This window comes from Urocitellus parryii, unplaced genomic scaffold, assembly GCF_045843805.1.
Source record: "Urocitellus parryii isolate mUroPar1 unplaced genomic scaffold, mUroPar1.hap1 Scaffold_90, whole genome shotgun sequence".
In the NCBI taxonomy this organism is placed as follows: domain Eukaryota; kingdom Metazoa; phylum Chordata; class Mammalia; order Rodentia; family Sciuridae; genus Urocitellus; species Urocitellus parryii.
Genome location: NW_027554223.1, coordinates 828,785 through 847,675, shown reverse-complemented (window position 1 = coordinate 847,675; position 18,891 = coordinate 828,785). Strand labels below are relative to the sequence as shown.

The 18,891-nt window shown below is 34.9% G+C and overlaps 1 pseudogene; it reads right to left on the bottom strand.

Moving 5' to 3' along the window:
- Window positions 1–803: 803 nt before the first annotated feature.
- On the bottom strand, window positions 804–1,432 carry LOC144253072 (tumor suppressor candidate gene 1 protein-like; annotated as a pseudogene).
- Window positions 1,433–18,891: the final 17,459 nt, after the last annotated feature.

The window sequence follows — 18,891 nt, the reverse complement described above, 5'->3', positions numbered from 1 at the left end:
CTTAGATGAACTAATCTTTACATTATTTTAAAAGATCAGTTACATAAAGTAAAAAAAAAATAAATAAAACCTTACAAAGGATAACCAAATCTAGATATTAAAATAGGGAAGCTATACATCTCTTACAGACACATAAAATTTTAACACACTTCAAATAATAGTCATGGGAAGCTTTTAGATTATTTTTAATGGACTACTTTTATTTACCAGTTCTAAGGATTACCTATAGGAATATACTTAAAAATTCTCTGGGGTGAAACAAATCAGTTTATATTAAATGTATGCGGACTAAGTCAGGGGCAGACAAGAATTTCTAAATCATAAATATCATCTTCTTCTTTATAAAAAGGTAGTACTTCGTGGGATATCCATTGAATACCTATTTATACAAACACACACTCAAAAGTATTGGCCACACAAGAAATAATAACTGGCGGCTTTAGTGGATTAAAGAAAAAACATCAAATTCGACCAACTCAAGAAGCATTATTCAGCCCTCAAAGAATCATTATTGAGAAACAAATAATACACTTAGAAAGGTTCATGAATTAGGAAGAGCTTCCAGGAACCAGTTCTTGCTGTTTCAAAACCCGCGCTTCTGTTGCAGGGCCTCTTCCGGTGGAACCAGCAGGGCCCAGAAGCAGGTGCCCACACACATGGGGGCTCCAGAGCCCAGACACTGGCAGGACCCCGCGGGCAGAGGCAGGGTGCCACCGGAAGTGTCAGGTGGTGGGCTGGAGGCACTGAGCTCAGTGGTCCAGCAGTGTAGGGTGGGGAAGCAGCAAGCGCGGAAGGAGGGGCGCTCAGGGGCCCCGCCTCTCCCGGCTGAGGCCAGAGGCTACAGCCAGGGCCCTGGGGGCGCCGGGTCCTGGGCCAGAGTCGGGCTCCTGCACAGGCGGCTCCTCCTTGTCCACACGCGGGCGCGGCCCTTGCTGTTCGAGGTGCAGCTGCAGCAGGGCCCTGCGGCACATGGCCTCCAGCTTCTCCAGCCGGGCCCTCAAGGCCCTGGGGCTGCCTGGTTCATCCTCACGGCGACCGCCTCTCTCCCTCCGGTTCGTGCCAGCCTCCGGGGGACCCAGGGCCGCCTCTGCGGCCATCCGGTCGCCGCCCTCCCCCTGGAGCCGCAAAGCCTGACGGAAGAGGCTGCGGTTCTAGCGCTTCAGCCGCCGGTTCTCGAGCCGCAGCCGGGCGTTCTCCTCGCGCAGCCTCGCGTTCTGCCGGTCCTGCTCGTCCCGCGCGCGGATGGCCTCCAGGTGGCTCTCTGCCACGTCCGCGAAACGCTCCTCCAGCTGCTGTCGGGCGCTACCCGCACGGCCTCGCAACTCCCGTCGCCTCCGCCGCGCTGCGGAACCCGGCCCGGGCGGCCTGGCCCATCTGTGTCCCCGCAGCCACAGCTCCCGCGCCGGGTGGCGCCACCACGCATGCGCCTCATCGGTCCAGTCCTAACCGCGCTGCCAGCGCCAAGGGCCCAGGGGCCGCGCGCCAAGGCGCGGACCAGTTCGGGACCTGGCGGGGCGGTCCGGCGACAGCTGGCTTGTGGCCTGAAGAGGCCGGGAATTTGCCCGGGTTGAGGCGTGTCCTGCTTCCGGCGGCGGAGCTACCCCCCTGGGCCTGCTATTTCTAGGCCCAGCTCACACACAATGCCCCGGGGGAGCTCTTTCTGCTCATCCCTCTGACCGGGAGGGGAAAAGCGAGTATCCTCTGAGGGTTACTTGAGCATTGTCACAATGGTGCATGTGTTTTGTTTAGATTTTGGTCTCAGGCATCAATGCTAGCAGATCTTCCAATCTCTGGGTATCTGGAAGCAGAATGCAAACTACATAGAATGTATGTATGGCCTTATCAGAGCTCACTGAGTGCTTGTGTTTCACAAGCCTCAGGTAAACTCTTTCTTTCTCATGTTTCATGCAGGTACCTACTGGTCTCATTTAACATCCCAAACTAATTAATATTATTTACAGCATGGCAGCAGAAGTACATATTATATAGTCTGAGCAGTAAGAAATTCATTATATATAAAATCACACAATATATACAGAAACATATATAGATAATGTAATTTAAACATTTTCACAAGATAATATTTAGCCTTTTATACATGATGTCTTTATATGTCCTATTTAATCAAGAAAATATTTTCAGTTATTATCTACTAATACATTGCAATCTATAGTTACAAAGATATTCTAATAGTTACACAAAGCTATAAACATGGTTTCATGATCTTAAACACAAAACATTTTAATAAAAATTGTATTGTTAAAAATTATTTATTTTTCTGCTTGTAGTTTCCATTGAATATAGGAATAATTATTAAAAAAAACATTTTGGGTAGAAAAATGCTCATTTTTTGCATTCTTTTTTCTTTTGATTGTTTTATTTGAAATTTTTAAAGAGATTCAAAAGATGATGATTTAAAAATCTTGTAAATTAAAAAGTGTGATAAAGAGGCCATCACTTGAAAATATCAGAATAAAACAATTGTGATGTCTTACAATTTTAAGGAATTTTCAGCAAATTTATTTTGTAACTTGCTGCTTGTTTTTTAATGTTGCCTGAAATCACAGATTTTAACTGTGCAGAGTATATGGAAAATTCCTACACAGACCATCCACAGAAATCCCAAGTGAGAGGAAACCATTATATGGAAAGGCCTCAAAAAACATTTTGTAAGAAGATCAAACAGACTCAAGGAAGATTAAGTAATTGGATTAAAAGCCTAAAAGCTGGTTAGCAGAGAATGGGGCCTGGAATCCATGTGTCCTGACCCATGGTGTGTTTTGTTTCTATTACACCAGCATTCCCCAGTCTTCTCTGATCTTCACAATTATTTAGGATACTTATTAAAAATGAAAATTTTCTAAACACTTCTTCTGGAGATTGTGATTCATTAGATCTCAGATAAGACCCAAGAGTGCCCATTTTTAACAAGTATCATGCTTGATTTTTACTACCAGACAAGTTTAGGATATAAAAGCATAAAGTCTATGCTTCTAATAAATTTATAAACCGGATTATTGGTTTCTGGTAAAATACAGAACATTTGTCATTAAAGGTAAACAGGTGAAGTGCAACAATTTCTCACAATTCCTTGTGTATGTAAAAACAAATCTTCCATCTCTTAAATAAGACATTTGTTTTGCCCACTTAGAAATTAGCAACAATGTTCTAATCATAGAACACAGTTTTGTTTCTCATTCTTTTTGATTGATTCTAAGACTGTAAGGACAATTCATTGAAAAGACTTTAATACAGTTTTCCCTCTTTGATTTGATAACTTTTACAATGTCTCTTCTTCATTCCCTTGGTTACATCTGGAAAGTTGCAATCATCTGGAATTGCAACGTATCTGCTCTGTCTCTTGAGTACTAATGCCCATCCCTCCAGATGCCATCTGCTTTTTGCATATATATTATTCCCTGAAAACTCTGATTTCCCAACTCCCACTTTTTTTTTTGCCTGAACATACTTGTATTATAATCTAGACCCATTGGTCTGTGCTCATATTCTTGATCTTGGAAGCTGTCTTTTATACCTTGACCATTCTTCTACTAGTTTCATATGGCTTCTTCAAATGTTAGGTCCTAGGTTCAGTTTTGAAAACCGAGACATTTTTCATGACTACCAATGAGCAATAGTTGACTATTTCCTCCACTAATTTTCATTTTAGCACTGTACTGATGTCCCCTTTTAACAATCTATATTTATTTCATGTGCATACTTATTTATGTGGGCTGCACAAGACTATTGAGTTCTGTGAGAGCAAGGGCCATGCTGTGTTTACCTTTATATTTCTAGTACTTAACATAACATCTGTCTCCTAATAGTCACTGTTCAAGCTGGACATAAACTTCTCATAGTAGCCTATTAATTTTTCTGTACTATTTCTCTTAGTGAAAAGAACAACTGATCAACCAAGTATCCAAAACAGAACTGTGTATTGGTTCTCTAATGAATAAATCTATTAGATCTATCAATGGATTCCTTTAATAAATTTTCAATGTTATTTTCTTCCAGTCTGTTTACCTCCCTCCCCAGCTTCCTTCCTTTCTTTTTTTTTTTTTCTTCAAATGTGTATAAAGTGCTCCCTGTGTGCTAGGCATACTTCCAGGCACTTTGGACTAAGCAATGACCAAGAGACAGAAGCCTTGCCTTTAAGGAACTTACCCTCTGTTTCTCCCACTTTTTAAAGTTCTGTTTCTTACTGGGATTACTCTGTCAGTCCTTTATGTCACAGACATTCATTGGTCTCCCCATCATTAGTTTTATAACTTTCAAGTCTGCTCCTCATATTACTCTCCTAAGTTAGAAGACCTCTCCTTTGCCTTATGATTTGAGTGATTTTCCCTTCCCTTAGAGTGCAAGGCAGCCGTTTTGTGCTATTTGTCTGGTGTTTGTGTTGTGTGGTGCAACATCCTTTCCAGGTATCTCTCTCATCAGGTTCCTAATACATATTTCACAATCCAAACTGCTCCTGGGCAACAGCAGTGCCTTTCTCAGCTCTGCAACAAGGTTCACTTATTGCTCATCTTTCCTTTCACCTTTGGCTAGCTAACTCCCATCCCTGATTCACAACTTGGCTCATATTTCACATTCTCTTAGATAAAGTCCGCACTGCCCCTGGTTGGACCTCTTTTTTTACTTATTTTATAGCATGGAACACTTATCCCTTTCAAAGTGTTGATCAAACTGTACTGTAATTGTCATTCTATTCCTTCCATTATGTTATGAATTCATTGAGATACCAAATTTGAAAATTTTCTTAGCCCCCAATAAAATGGAAGCAAATGAAGGATTTTGTTCCAATTTTAGGTTTTGAAATTTTAGTCGGATTCCTAGGCTTTACAATTCTAGATCTCAAAATTGTACTGTTTTTGCAGAGGATAGTGATGATAATGGCTAACAGGAAATATTATTGCTTTTCTTGATTCATATTTTCTTCTGAGGCAAATTTGGATATTGGATACATTATGTTCTGAGCCAAAGAAAATTCAACCTAATCGATTTACTTAGGCATGCCTTATGGAGTCATAAAAACTCAATACTAATTTAGGCTCTACTTAGTCACCATTCCTGCGATTAGGATTCTGGCCAAAGCTGTCCTTCTTGGGGGCTGGATTTTGTATAGGATTTGTCAAAGCTGGGCTTTGTGAGATAAAGTGAACCTATGCTCTGGGGAAGGTGGCGTTGGAAAGTACATCAAATTTAAAAACAAAGTATTTAGGAATTGGATAGTAGTAAAGAGTCAGTATGTGCAACAGGAGAGTCTTCAAAATGCAGAATATAGAGGATTTCTTGGACAAAATGCATGGGCAGGACCAATTTTCTAAATGGGAATTGTTAAAGATGTTAAACAGGCTGTAAAGCTACTTTGTATTCCTATACCCATAAGACCTTGGAAAAGGAAGAAGTCTTGCAATAACATTATAAGAGGAGTGGTTAAGGGTTGGATATTTAAAAAAAATAGCTCAAGTCTATGCTAAAATAAAAAATGTAATGGATTTAGTGTAGTGGTTCTAGAGGGCAAATACAAGATTAGCATATGAAATCAGAAAGAGACATACTAACAAAAAATAACAAATTTTCTCATAGCTCAGAAAGTTCAGCAATTAAATTGTAGAATAAATTGCCTTGTAAGAGGATAAATGTGCTAAAATACAAGCTGATTATCCATCCATCAAAGATGTTGCACGTAGATTTCTGCTCTGAGTTGAATGCTTTTGAGTTGGATAAATGCTCACATTTTCCTTGTAACTGAAGTCCACAATTGACTTTCTTTTCCTCCCAATTCAGAACCTCACTTTTGACAGCAAATTTATGATGTCCAAGTTATCATCTAAAGAATTGTCTACTAGTAATGGGTGGATTTCAGCCATTTGATAGTTGACACTGGAAAGGAGATGGCGTGTTTCAGAAAATACTTGTTAGAACAACCCAACATCTCAGATGAGAAATACAGAGGAAAAGAATCAGATGATCACAAATAAAATACCCTGTCTATCAACTGGGCAAAGCTAAACTTAAAATGTCTCAGTATGTTTAACCTCTGTAGTTTATTTTTAAATACTATATTTATTTTACTTGCAATTCCATTAGATGTTCAAATAATTTTCACCTATCCCAAACATATTGTACAGTGACTCATTGGACATCTGTGGAAAGTAAATATATACAGTGTATTTTTAGAGTAACAAATATGTGTGTATGCATTTATAGTACAAACAAAATTAAACCTGATCTGAAAAAAAATGAATTCTTTAGTCCTGACCACTCCTGTACTAGTTTCATCTTTAGAACCTACATTTCCATGCTTTAATTTTCAGAACACCTCCCATCTTCAAATTCCAAACTTAATGGAAAATTGTCCTTTATCCTGTACACTGTTTGCTAGAGAAGTTCCTCTGCAATGACTGTTGAATGCTATTAATTCCTATTTATGGCTTTAATAGTTTTGCATTGATGAAAAAAAAAACAGATACCCTTGGTACATCTACCTCATGGGTTCATCTAGGAGATGTTCTATTGATCCAAAAGAGTCAGATTAATTTCTGTTAAAGATGAGAATGTAATAAGAAAGCTCAAACAGTATGCTGATAAAGAAATTGCTTGTTGTATCACAAATATTTGCTGCGTATTTTTTCCACTTATTTCTTCTAATGGCTGTCCTCTGCTTTACATATAGCTCAAATTTTGATTTCCATACTGTTGTGTGAATTAACAGAAAAAGAAAATGAAGAGTACCCATAATATTTTGTGAAAAAAAAAGAATTAAAAGTAAAAATATCATTCATGAATTTTGAATTGTGGTGTTCAGGTTTATTTGGATAACTGGAAAGCTTTTTCTTTGTTTGTTTTAGATAAACAAGTTCCCTGGTATAACTTTTCAGAGTCTTAATTACTGCATTGGAAAAATGAGGTAGGATATAGAAAACTAAGCATTTTCTAGGTCAAACAATAATATTTTCTTTCTTCTCTTTAAAATATCAGAGATTTCTAACCTACCAACATCTGCTGGATCCGGCCATGCATAATCTTTAAAAAAATAGTCTATGTTTCATTTATTTTCAAAATAATTTTCCATTTCAGCAGGTTTGCATGAAGTAAAACATTTAATATAAATAGATAAATTTCATGAGGGAACTCCTTTGACAGTGTCCTAAATGAATAATCAGAGTAAAACTTTGCAAAATTATAGTCAAATATTCTTTTAAGTATACTAAATTTTAAAGTCCAATTTTACTCTTCAAACTGGACAATATTCTAGTCATCTTGTTTAGGGAGCATATGGGAGTGCTACAGAACAGTTAGAGACAAAAATAGAGTCTGGGTTAAAATCAGCCAGAAGAGACCCAGGAAGAATAGGTCTAGCGTAAAAGTAACAGCAGCACAACAAAGGTATATTACCATGAAAGTGCCACACAGACTGGATATCATGTGGCTGCCAAGGTGGTACCAAATCTGATCAAAAGTGCCCAGAGCAAGACAGAATGGAATAATCAGAAACTCATGATTCAGACTCAAACATGAGATCAGAAGATGAAGCAGAAGCCAACTCAAGCAAGAAGTAACAGGAAAGGGATGGTAAGCACCTGCCAGAACATTTGCATAAATCTAAGACAAAGACAAGTATATTCACCCAATTCTTGAAGCCAGGAAGGAGATAAAACACAGCCAGCAAGTCACATGGTGTTTTACTTGGATCTGAATGTAGTTGTCATTACAATCAATAAATAAAAATAGTCAGTTTGTATACATATAGACATTTAGAATTTATATTCCATGAAGCTATAAAAATGAATATAGAAAATATTGATTTGTATTGATTTTCAGGATGTATTTCCAAGTGTAGAAAGCAGTGAAGTGGAATACTTACAGTATGTTTGCTTTCAAAGAAGAAAGAAGAAAATATTAATATATATGCTCATTTGTGCAAAACAAAGTTCAAATAGAAAAATTCATAAATGAAAGAAATGAATAACAGAGAGAAGATAAGAATGGAGTAGAAAGAATGAGTAAAAGGAGGTGGGTTGGAAGAAATAAGGGAGGGAGAGATACTTTCCTGGGTATATCTTTTATATAGAAAGTTGAATACTAGAATTTCAGCAAGATTTCACACACAGAACAGTAAATAATCAAACCCAAACTAACAAACTGCAATTTAAACAATAACAAATGAGTAACATAGCCTTAATTAAGGCATCAGGAAAAAAAAAGTAGATTAAACAACTTCCCAAAAGAGGAATTTCCCAAATACTGGAAAGATACAGGAAAAAAAAAAAGAAATAAGAAAAAGAAAGAAGGAAACAAAGAACAGAATTATACACAGTGGTACACTACAGTCAGTAAATGTTAGTTTCACTGCCATATGCATTAGCAATTCTGAAGCTATCTTATATGAATGTACCTTAGAGAAATAAATACAGATCATGTGACACAAGTTTATTTTGTCAGCAAAAGGAGTTACAAACAAGCCAATGGAAGGCTGGAATGAACTCTGGGATGTTGCACTGGAATTACACATTTTCATTGAACCTCATGGTTTTTTAAAAATAAATATATGAGTAGACAAAAAAGTAGATTTAGACATGGGTATGTATGCAACTATACAACAAGTACTTTCCAGTTCTATTCACTGAGATGGCTTAACAGTAATAAGATCTAAGCACCGATGAAGACACCTCATCCTTAGATCATAGTTGCAATTCTGAATAAAAACAGTTTCCTGGAACAAATGGATGATTCCAGGGCCAGGAAATTTATGGGCAGATACAAGACAAGTCCAGAATATTTTAGATTGCTAAAACGTTAGGAAGTGAAGAAAAATGTGAAAACAGAGAGTCACAAAAGTTGATTTAAAGGAACTGCCCACAAAATAGTTTTAGAATGAGGACATCTAGAAAAATCACCAATATCATAGTAATAAGACATTATTGCCATCATGTACCTGCTGATGACACTTTCAAAGGGCATGGACTCATTTCTGAACATTTTTTTTACACATGAATAACCTTAATCTAATAGGAGAAAATATCCTCAAATTTAGGACACTTTGCAAGCTAAATAAGGAGAATTCTTTGAATGTGTCATGGTCATGCAAGACAAAGAAGAGCTGAGAAATCCATCCCAGGTTGTAAGATAATGAAAATACCTTACCACTAAAAGTAAGGTGTGGCCTTGAGTTGGATCCTGGGTCAGAAAAAAAGATGCAAATGAAAAAATTCAAAAAATTCCAATAAAAAGTACAGATTAGTTAACAGCATTATCTCACTATTAGTTTCTTGTTTCATATAGTTATATTTATGTAAAAGATTTTTGTTTAGGGAAATTTCATGAAAAGTACCCAAGCATTCAGCCTTAATGTTGCAATATTTTAACATCTAAAATTATTCTAAAATATGAAGAAAAAAAGGATGTGTATTAAAAAATTGACAGAGATAATCTGATCAACTAAGTGGGCCCTAACTATCATCAGGGTGACAGGTGTTACACCTATTTTTCTTGTATGTCTCCGATTATAGCTTCCAAGGCTACATAAGCAAACTTAACCCACTATCTATACAAAGATGCTGGCAATTTCCAGAGTGTTATAGACACAACAGCCATGAGCCAGACACCATTGTTCCATATGAGCAACTACCTTGATTTCATTAATGACATTGATCATTGATATAATGCAGAAATGCATTCCCTGAAAATTATTCTGTAGAATGATGATTGTTAAGGGATTTAAATCATGTTTACTAGATGTAGAGGAAAAGAGCTTTTATTTGTAAATGTAGCTGTAAGAAAAGATAACATAGCCAGGTATTTTTCTGTACTTATAAAAATGAAAATGATGTAAAATTTAAATGTTCACCTTTGGTATTTAAATTTTAATTTAAATACCTAAATTTAGATCTATTCCTGAAGGTTATATCCTGACTTCATTAAACAAAGAATTGGTTAAATTTAGGAAAACATAAAGGTTTTCTTTATGACGTGAAGCCTCAAAATCCCCTCAGGATAATCAAAATCCTGATTATCTTCAAATTGTATTATGTGTTTCAAGAGAAGAAAAAAGGAGATAGCATGTTATAAAGTAGATTTGGTCATATAAATTACTAATAATTCTCTTTTTCCTCAGAATATCTTAAGGACTAGTATCTTTTGGAACATATTCTGAGAAATGTATATTAAGTAACAGCAAATCAATCACCAAGTAATCTTTAAGTATAAGATATAGAAAAGTCTTTGTGTTTATATTTTTGCTGAGGAAGTAAGGTTTAATCTTAGACATCAATAAGAGATCAAATAATAGCAGTATATTAAGATGCCAGATCAAATGATTCAGACAATCATCTTTCCAGGAAAAAATTGATATGATGTAGAATCAATAATGGAAGCAAAAGGGGGAAATTGGAGCTAAGCTTTAATGTGTAAGTACCTTTTGTATACTAGACAACAGACCTCTATATAGAGTACTCCACACACAGTAGGTGTTTATTAAATGCTTGTTAATTAACCAACTAGCCTAAATTCTATAGGCCTCAGAGGAAACTTGGCCTGGCTCAATCTGGAGAAGTCACTAGTAAAGTTTGCAACTGGCAGTGAGGCGGTGAAAGAGCCTTGGCAGGAAATTCATTAGAGCCACTTTGAAGAGATGGCCCAAGTACTTTCTCCAGCAACCTGCAGTGAGATGTTTCAGGATGTTATCCTTATCCTGGAATACTTCCTTCAGAGATAAAAACTTGGCTGGAGTTTTAGATGCTTTAGGGTATAGTCTATCATCTCCATCTGTCTCAAAGTGCATGTATAAATATCTCCCTTCTAAGAAAGAACAAGCCCATTAAGTTATGTCATCCATCCTTCCACCTACTTCCCACTCAATCAAAAACAGTGGCTGAGCAGGTCATACAAACAAGGCACTATGACGGGTATTAGAAGAGGCAGAAATTTTTTTGCCAATTTATCTGGTAGAAAAAAGGTCAAAGTATATATATTTAAATTTTCTTCAGTATATGGTTCATATCTTACCCAGCTCTGCACTTTACTGCCACATACTACCATAGTGTGTACTCAATAAATATCTTTAACCTGAATTACTTAGGACCTATTTTTTAAATCCTATATACAGGAAAATTAATAATATTGCCAACTCATAAATGATTAACTAGTTTGAAAGAAACTTTGGACATTCTGGCTACATGGCAGAAGAAATAAATACTCACAGGAGCTTCTACTTCTGCAAACACTAAGAAATATAAACTGAAAAGCACTAGATAATGTTAATTTGTGTGTTAGTCAGCTTTTCATTACTATAACAAACACCTAAGATAATTGACTTAAAAAGAGAAAAGATTTATAGTGGTTCATGGTTTTAGAGGTTTCAATCTATGATTGCTTGACCCTGCTTTGGACCAGTGGTCAGGTAGCACAACATGGAAGAAGTGCAAAGCAGAACAAAACTATGACCAGGAGCAAAGGAGGAAGACGAGGAAGGGGCTGGGGTCACAATATCCCCTTTGTGGGTACATCCTCAGTGACCCCCCACTGTGCTGTACCACTTAATTATTCATTATTTCCCAATAGTACCACAGAATGGGGAACCAAGCCTTTAACCCATGGGCCTCTGGGGACAGTCCAGATCCAAATTACAATAATATAGGAGATGGAAAGAGGTAAACTGAAGTGGAAACTATTATAATGATTTTTATGGTACTGGAGGAATTAAGAGACAAAGTAGATTTAGATTGTGTTAACTGATGTATGCAATAGTCCCCCTTATCTGCAGGGTCACTTTCCATAATTTCTGCTACTTATAGTTAACTGCAATATACAAAAAGTATCTAAAATATATTTTAAAAATAGTACATGGAAAATTCCAGAAATAAATAATTCATAAGTTTAAATTTTAATATAGCATTGTTATAATTATTCTGTTTTGTTAGTTATTATTATTCATCTCTTACTATGCTTAATTTAGATATTAAACTTTATGTGTGTTCATGAAAAATATAGTCTCTACAGGATTCAGTATAATCTGTAATTTCAGGCATTTACTTAGAGTCTTGAAACCTGTTCCTTGTGGGCAGTGTATATTATCCGTGATACGTATTGTGAAAATATAAAAGCAGAATTTGTATGTTATATCCCATATATTCCAAAGCTGTAAAGGAGGAAAAATAAGGAATGACATACACTTGATCAATTTTATAAATAAGAAACCATGAGAAATAAACGAATGAATTACAACTAGAAAACATTTTAAAAGAAGGTGATGGATAAGCATATATCAGTAATCACAATACATGCACATTGGTTACTTTGTCTTTAAAAAGAAAGATTCTAAAATAAAACCCAGGTTATACTTTTATATCATAAAAGGTTTTAACAAAATACATCTGTTAGTACAGAAAAGTTAAAACAAAGAGATTAAATCTATTAGCACTTGTGCATATGCACACATGTACATGAAGAACACCCCTAAATCATGTTACTGTCATTTGAAATAGACTTGATGTAAACACAAACACACACAAACACACACACACATATACACACTACTGTTAATTGATGATGAACTGACCATGAAAACTCATTAAGAAACTTTAACACATGAATCTGTGCATGCTTATCAGCATGGCTTTATCACATTTGTCTTAGTGCACTTGCACTGCTCTAACAAAATACCTAACCCTAAGTAATTTCTAAATAGCAAAAATTTACTTCTTATAGTTCTGGAGTTTAAAGGTCCATCAAGTTTTCAATAATGTTGGTAACCAGTGAGTGATCACTCTGCTTTCAACTTGGTGCCTTTTTGCTGCACCTGCCAGAGGGAACAAATCTGTGGCCTCATGGAAGAAGGGAAATAAAAGATCAAGCAGCTTTCTGAGTCCTCTTTAATATGGTGTCAATCCCATTCATGAGGGAAAGAGCCCCGTATGACTCACTCACTTCTGAAAAGAACCCATCTCCTAATACCATCACTTTGGGGTTTAAGTTCCAGCATATGATTTTTTTGAGGGAGACACACATTCAAACCATAGCAATATACATAGAAAAAGAGATAAAAAGATAAATTGACATATTTCTAAAGTTATTAGGAAATTATCACAGTTCTATCTAGGGGCTTAAAAGTTAAGTATTCAATCTTTTTCAAAGAACTCACATTGTTCAAACTACTGTGGAAATTTGAGCTAGATATTGAAAGTTACTTAGATGAACAGAATAGAAAAATCATTCTACGTAAAAGACTTGTAAAACAGTTTCAGAAATCAAAATCTAAGTAAGTCTGAAGTGTATAATTATGCCATGGGCTGATATTTTGAATAGCTTTATTTTTCCTAAAAAATCCCATCTTTTAATAAGATAGGAAATTAGCCTATATTAAAAATTCAATATTGTGCTGGGTGAAGTTGCACATGCCTATAATCCCAGCAGCTCTGGAGGCTGAGACAGGAAGATAAAATATTCAAACCCAGCCTCAGCAAAAGTGAGGTACTAAGTAATTTAGTGAAACCCATCTTTAAGTCAAAATACAAAATAGGGTTGGAGATGTGGCATAGTGATTGAATTCCCTTAAGTTCAATCTCCATTACCCCCCCAAAAAAAATTCAATATTGTTATGCTGCCACAAGTCTAATGAAAAGATCCATCTCAGTTTACAAGTAACCAGGGATTTTTTTAAAAAGTTATTTTGATATATGTCCATTAATTTATATATAAAAAGCAAGAATTTTGAAATTCTTGCTTTGTATATATAAACAAACAAAAAGTTAAAATGTCCATATATTATGTGTCTTTTTCAAAATGTAAAAGTTTTAAGAGGTCAAAATTATCTTCTTTAATCTTGAATTCCTGTCTCAGGGACTAAATGCAGATGTAAATTTATAATAATTACATCTGATTGCATTAAACACGGGATGGGTAATCTAATTTCCATTGATCCTTTATAAAACTATAACATTTAATGAGCTGTCTCTATAAGTTTTATGTATCCAGTATTGTTCATTTGAATGTTATTAAATATTTGTAAATAAATTATTCTAGAATTTGTCCCCTAACAAAAATTAGACCTTGAATAATCAAAGAGCAAACTGTTGAAATTATAAGAATTTGTCATTCAAAGTTAGGATTCAGTACGATAACTGTCCTTATTTGTTCATTGTTCAGACCTGTTTATGAGAACAAGAACCTTACAGGTTTCATTTGATGATTTATCTTAATAGCTCTGATACAAACAAATAAATATTATATTGATGTATGGATGAATAAACAAGCTAAGAAGTAAACAAATAATTGTACAATACATACCAGGAAAACCCTTCTATTCAAAAAGAAAGGCACCTGAGATTTTTAAGAGTCTTTGGTTAAATTCCTGTTCATCACTGGCATTTTGTTCTGTTTTTTTTTTTTTTTTTTTTTTTTTTTTTTTTTTTTTTTTAGAATTGCCTCAAGAGGCTGGGGATGTGGTTCAAGTGGTAGTGCACTCGCCTGGCATGCATGCAGCCTGGGTTTGATCCTCAGCACCACACACAAATAAAGATGTTGTGTCTGCCAAAATAAAAATTAAAAAAAAATAAAAAAAAATAGAATTGCCTCAAAGTACTCCTGTGCCTAGAATAGGTGTCATTTCTAGAAGAACCAAAATATAATCCACATCCTTTAAAGGTAGAAGTAGAATTTGGCCATATCTAGGGCTGAAACTGGAACTACAGTATTGTTTTAGTTCTGTCAGTCTCTAAAGAATATGGTAGATTCTTTCCGGGCACTACTAGCCAAAACTTCTCTACATTGTTCATATATATGTGTGTGTGTGTTTCATTTAATATATATATATATATATATATATATATATATATATATTAAAGATAGAGAGAAATTTTTTTTAATATTTATTTTTTAGTTTTCGGTGGACACAACATCTTTATTTTTTTTTATGTGGTGCTGAGGATTGAACCCAGCGCCCTGTGCATGCCAGGCAAGCGGGTTACCTTGAGCCACATCCACAGCCCCAAATATATATATATATATATATATATATATATATATATATATATATATATATATATATATATATTTTACTCCAGCTGTGAGATCACCTTAGAAACTGTATTTTGACTCAAACTCTGGCCTCCTTAGAGTATTTCTTACTGTTCAGAGCCTGTGCTATCACCTCAAAATCAAGGTAATACCTCCTTCATGTTCAATGCTTTCAATTCATTCTTCACTAAAACTCTTCTGTGTACATTATTCTCCTAGCCCCAGAAGAACGCAGAGTTCTCTTATTTTAGAAAGGAAAAATGGAGGGATGGAGAAGAGTTGGGAAGGAAAAAAGAGAGGAGGAAGAATGGAAGGCAGGGAAGGAAGAGGGAGGGAGGAAAGACTTTAGAAAACCAATGCTTATTTCTTTGAATGAAGCACCACAATCACCCAGAATTTTCTATTTAGATCAAAATAACATAAGGAATCCTTATGAGACCATTGTTTCATTATTTGAAAGAACTTGCCAATTATTGTTTTCCTTGAAGAAGGAAAGGAACTAATATAGGAACAGGTTACTGGGCTTGTGGGAAGTAAAGATCTTAAAATAGGAACAAGACGTGCACAAAAAGAGAGGATGAATTCAGAATTACTGCTTATCTTATACATTTTCCCCTGAGTTTTTGTAGGGAAAAATTTGAATGCACTTTGGAGCCTTTAGAAGATTCTAGCATATTGGTCAAGCTACAATCTATTCCAAGCAAGGTTTGCAGATGAAAAGCACAATATTTAATGATATTTGGAACAGAGAAAGACAGGCCTTTAATGGCTCTATTTGTGATAATGATCTGAAAAACAGAAACAGTATTTTATAGTGGTTGTATTTTTATCAAGTCTCACTAAAGGTTACAAGTCAAACAGTATAAAACTTTTTAAAAATGTATTCTTTATCTCCTGAATACATAAAACTCCAGTTCACTAATGACAATGAATTTATCTTTATCACATAAAATGTGACTTTTCATAACTGCAAAAAATAATGTAACCCATCATTTAAAATTAAAATGAGAAATCTATATATGGGCAATCAATAAAATAAACATGTTTAAATGTAAATGTAAAACACAAACTGCAGACAATGAGCCCAGAGGAACATTGTGATATTTAGACATTTGTCAGACAGCCTTTTTCTGTTGTGACAGCCAAATGAATGTTATATATAGAGGGACTCTCACAGCAAGATAGATGTTCTTGCCTGGTTTCCATTACTATGAATACAACTGTAAGACATTTGAATGAGTGGGAAGCATCCACGAGTGCAGAGAGTTGGAAAACATTCAGATATAAAGTACCAAAACAGTCAAATGCTTGCAAATCCAATATGCTCATCCATAATGATTCATTCTCTATTTAAAACACATTTTTGAAGTCTAGGACAATCCAACATGTACAGTTAACAAAAGCCTTTTACTTTGACCTTCTCACAGATGTGCTTAAAAAGAAGGAATATGGAATCTAAACTTCAACAATTTACAGTTCTAAAAGGTGTTTTTGCCCCGGTGCTTCTATGTGAGACAAAAAATAATGGCAATCATCATATCTTTACATCTTCTGTAGCTTTTGTTCTGATTCTTTTTATTCTTGTTCTGTGTAAAGTTACAGGACTTAAAAAAGCAGCTGTGCAACTTCCTTCATAAAAATAGCGATTCCCAGAATCGTGGGTTTAATTTGATTAATGATCTCAGCATGGGTTCCATTATATTCAGCTGGAAATTCTTTGAGATCTTTGGATATGACAAATGTGTGTGAATTTTAAATTTCTGAAACCAAGCAATGATATGGTTCATGGTTCATCATTTATGACAAAATTTTGATAATTTTTCTCTTCAAACTTTTAGGAAGGTTAGGACATAAACAAGTGAACCTTCTTCCATTCTGTTTTCACCATACCCTGCTTCTGAGAACAACTGGTTTGGATTACTCTACCCTGAGAGAAGTGTGCTTAGCATATTATTTTTCACTTTTGACTCTATCTAGTGAGATAAATGATAGAGGGAATATTTTGAGGTGTGCAAAATAAGCATTTAGAAAGAAAAAGAAGCATAAGAGGAAAACAAGGAATATTAACACTCTGGAAATATTTGTTTTGTTAGCACTGTCCTGAAAATTTTTTTTTAATATGATGGGCAACTCCTGGAAGTCCTATAAAATGTATGAAGAAAATATTGTCAGGAAACCTGAACTGTGTTTTAGTTTTGGAATTTTATTGAATTTGTGAACATATTAGTTGTGGCAAAATCACATTAAAATTTATTTTTGGATGTGACCACATAAATTAAGCCAATTAAGAAAAATGTGGGTAGAATGAGAAAACTGTAATTATTTTTGAATTCAAACTTTTCCATGTTTTTTTTTAAGAACAACATGTTCACAACAAACTCCTTTCAAAGTATTTGGGGACTTAGAAAATGGAAACATATTACTCCCAATATTCTAATCAGAGTAAGATCCTTATATAACATTTTTGTGTGCAACTTTTCATGACCTTCACATTTTTTTAAAAGTTAGTTCTCAAAAGATATTTGAATGCAAATACATTTCCAGTTTCTGTAACTAAGTATTGCCTTTTATTTTCAACAAAGTCATAACCTTTCCCTAGTTTACAAATGCACTTAACTTTATTTATTTCATTCAGATACTTCAAAAAATACTACCAACCTAAAAATACATAAAAATTAAGCTATGTAAGAAAAAGATAGAAAAATAAAATATGGAAATGGCCAAAAGACTTAACACATACCTCAGAAAACAGGGCATCTTAATGGCCAATAGCCATGTGAAAACCTGATAAACTTAATTGGTCATCATGAAAACGGCACTTACAACAAAAATTTAATAAATTGACAGAATGTCTAAAATGAAAAAGAAAGATATTACTAAGTTTCTGCAAAACTATGTGTAAAATAGTACAACATTTTGGAAAACTGGTAATAAACTAAAACCGAACAACTATAGAATACAGTAGTTATAACTCTACATATATACATATTGAAATTTAATTCTACACCCAAAAACATATAAAAGCATGTTCACAATGACATCAATAGCAATAACTTCAATTGGAAATTGTCAGAATGTCTATCAAAGATAAAATGAGTCTGTAAATTTTGGATTATCAATACTACAAAAGGATAAACAGCTATGAAAACAGAGGTAGCCCAATATGCAACAATATTTGTGAACCTCACAAATAAGACTTTAAGCTAAGAAAATCTAACTCAAATAGTGCATATTTTATGAATTTATATAAATTTAAAAGACAAATGTACATGAAATCTATGTTTTTCAAAAGTCAGAATAAAGATTAACCTGCCAGAGTTTGTACTGATTATGTTGATTTTATCTGAAAATTAATAACATGGGTGTGTTCACATAAACATTTATCAAGCCATACACTTATGATTTGGGGAGAATAAAAAGTATCTTCACTAAAAATAAAAGTGCCCAAAGGTGAATTTACACCTGGGAGAAACCTCAGAATCTGTGTAGACAGAATTATATTTTGGAAGAACTTATATGAGCATCTTATGTTGCTATGTATGACAGAATCCCATAGACTAGGTAATTCATAAAGAACAGAAACATATTTGTCACTGTTCTGAAGGCTGGAAGTCTAAGATCAAAGTTCCTACAGCCTTAATTTTCCAGTGAGAGCTGCATTCTGAAGAGGGAGCCATAATGTGTCCTCCCTGGGCAGGAGGCATAAGGGAGCCAGGAGCAAGTTAGCCCAATATTGCCTGTAGTCTCTTTTATAAGGATCTGAATCTCATTCAACAGGGAAGAGCACTTGTGGTCCATGTCCCTTAAAGGCACCAACTTTCTGTACTAGCACATTGACAACACATAAATTTTGGAAGCACACATTTAAAC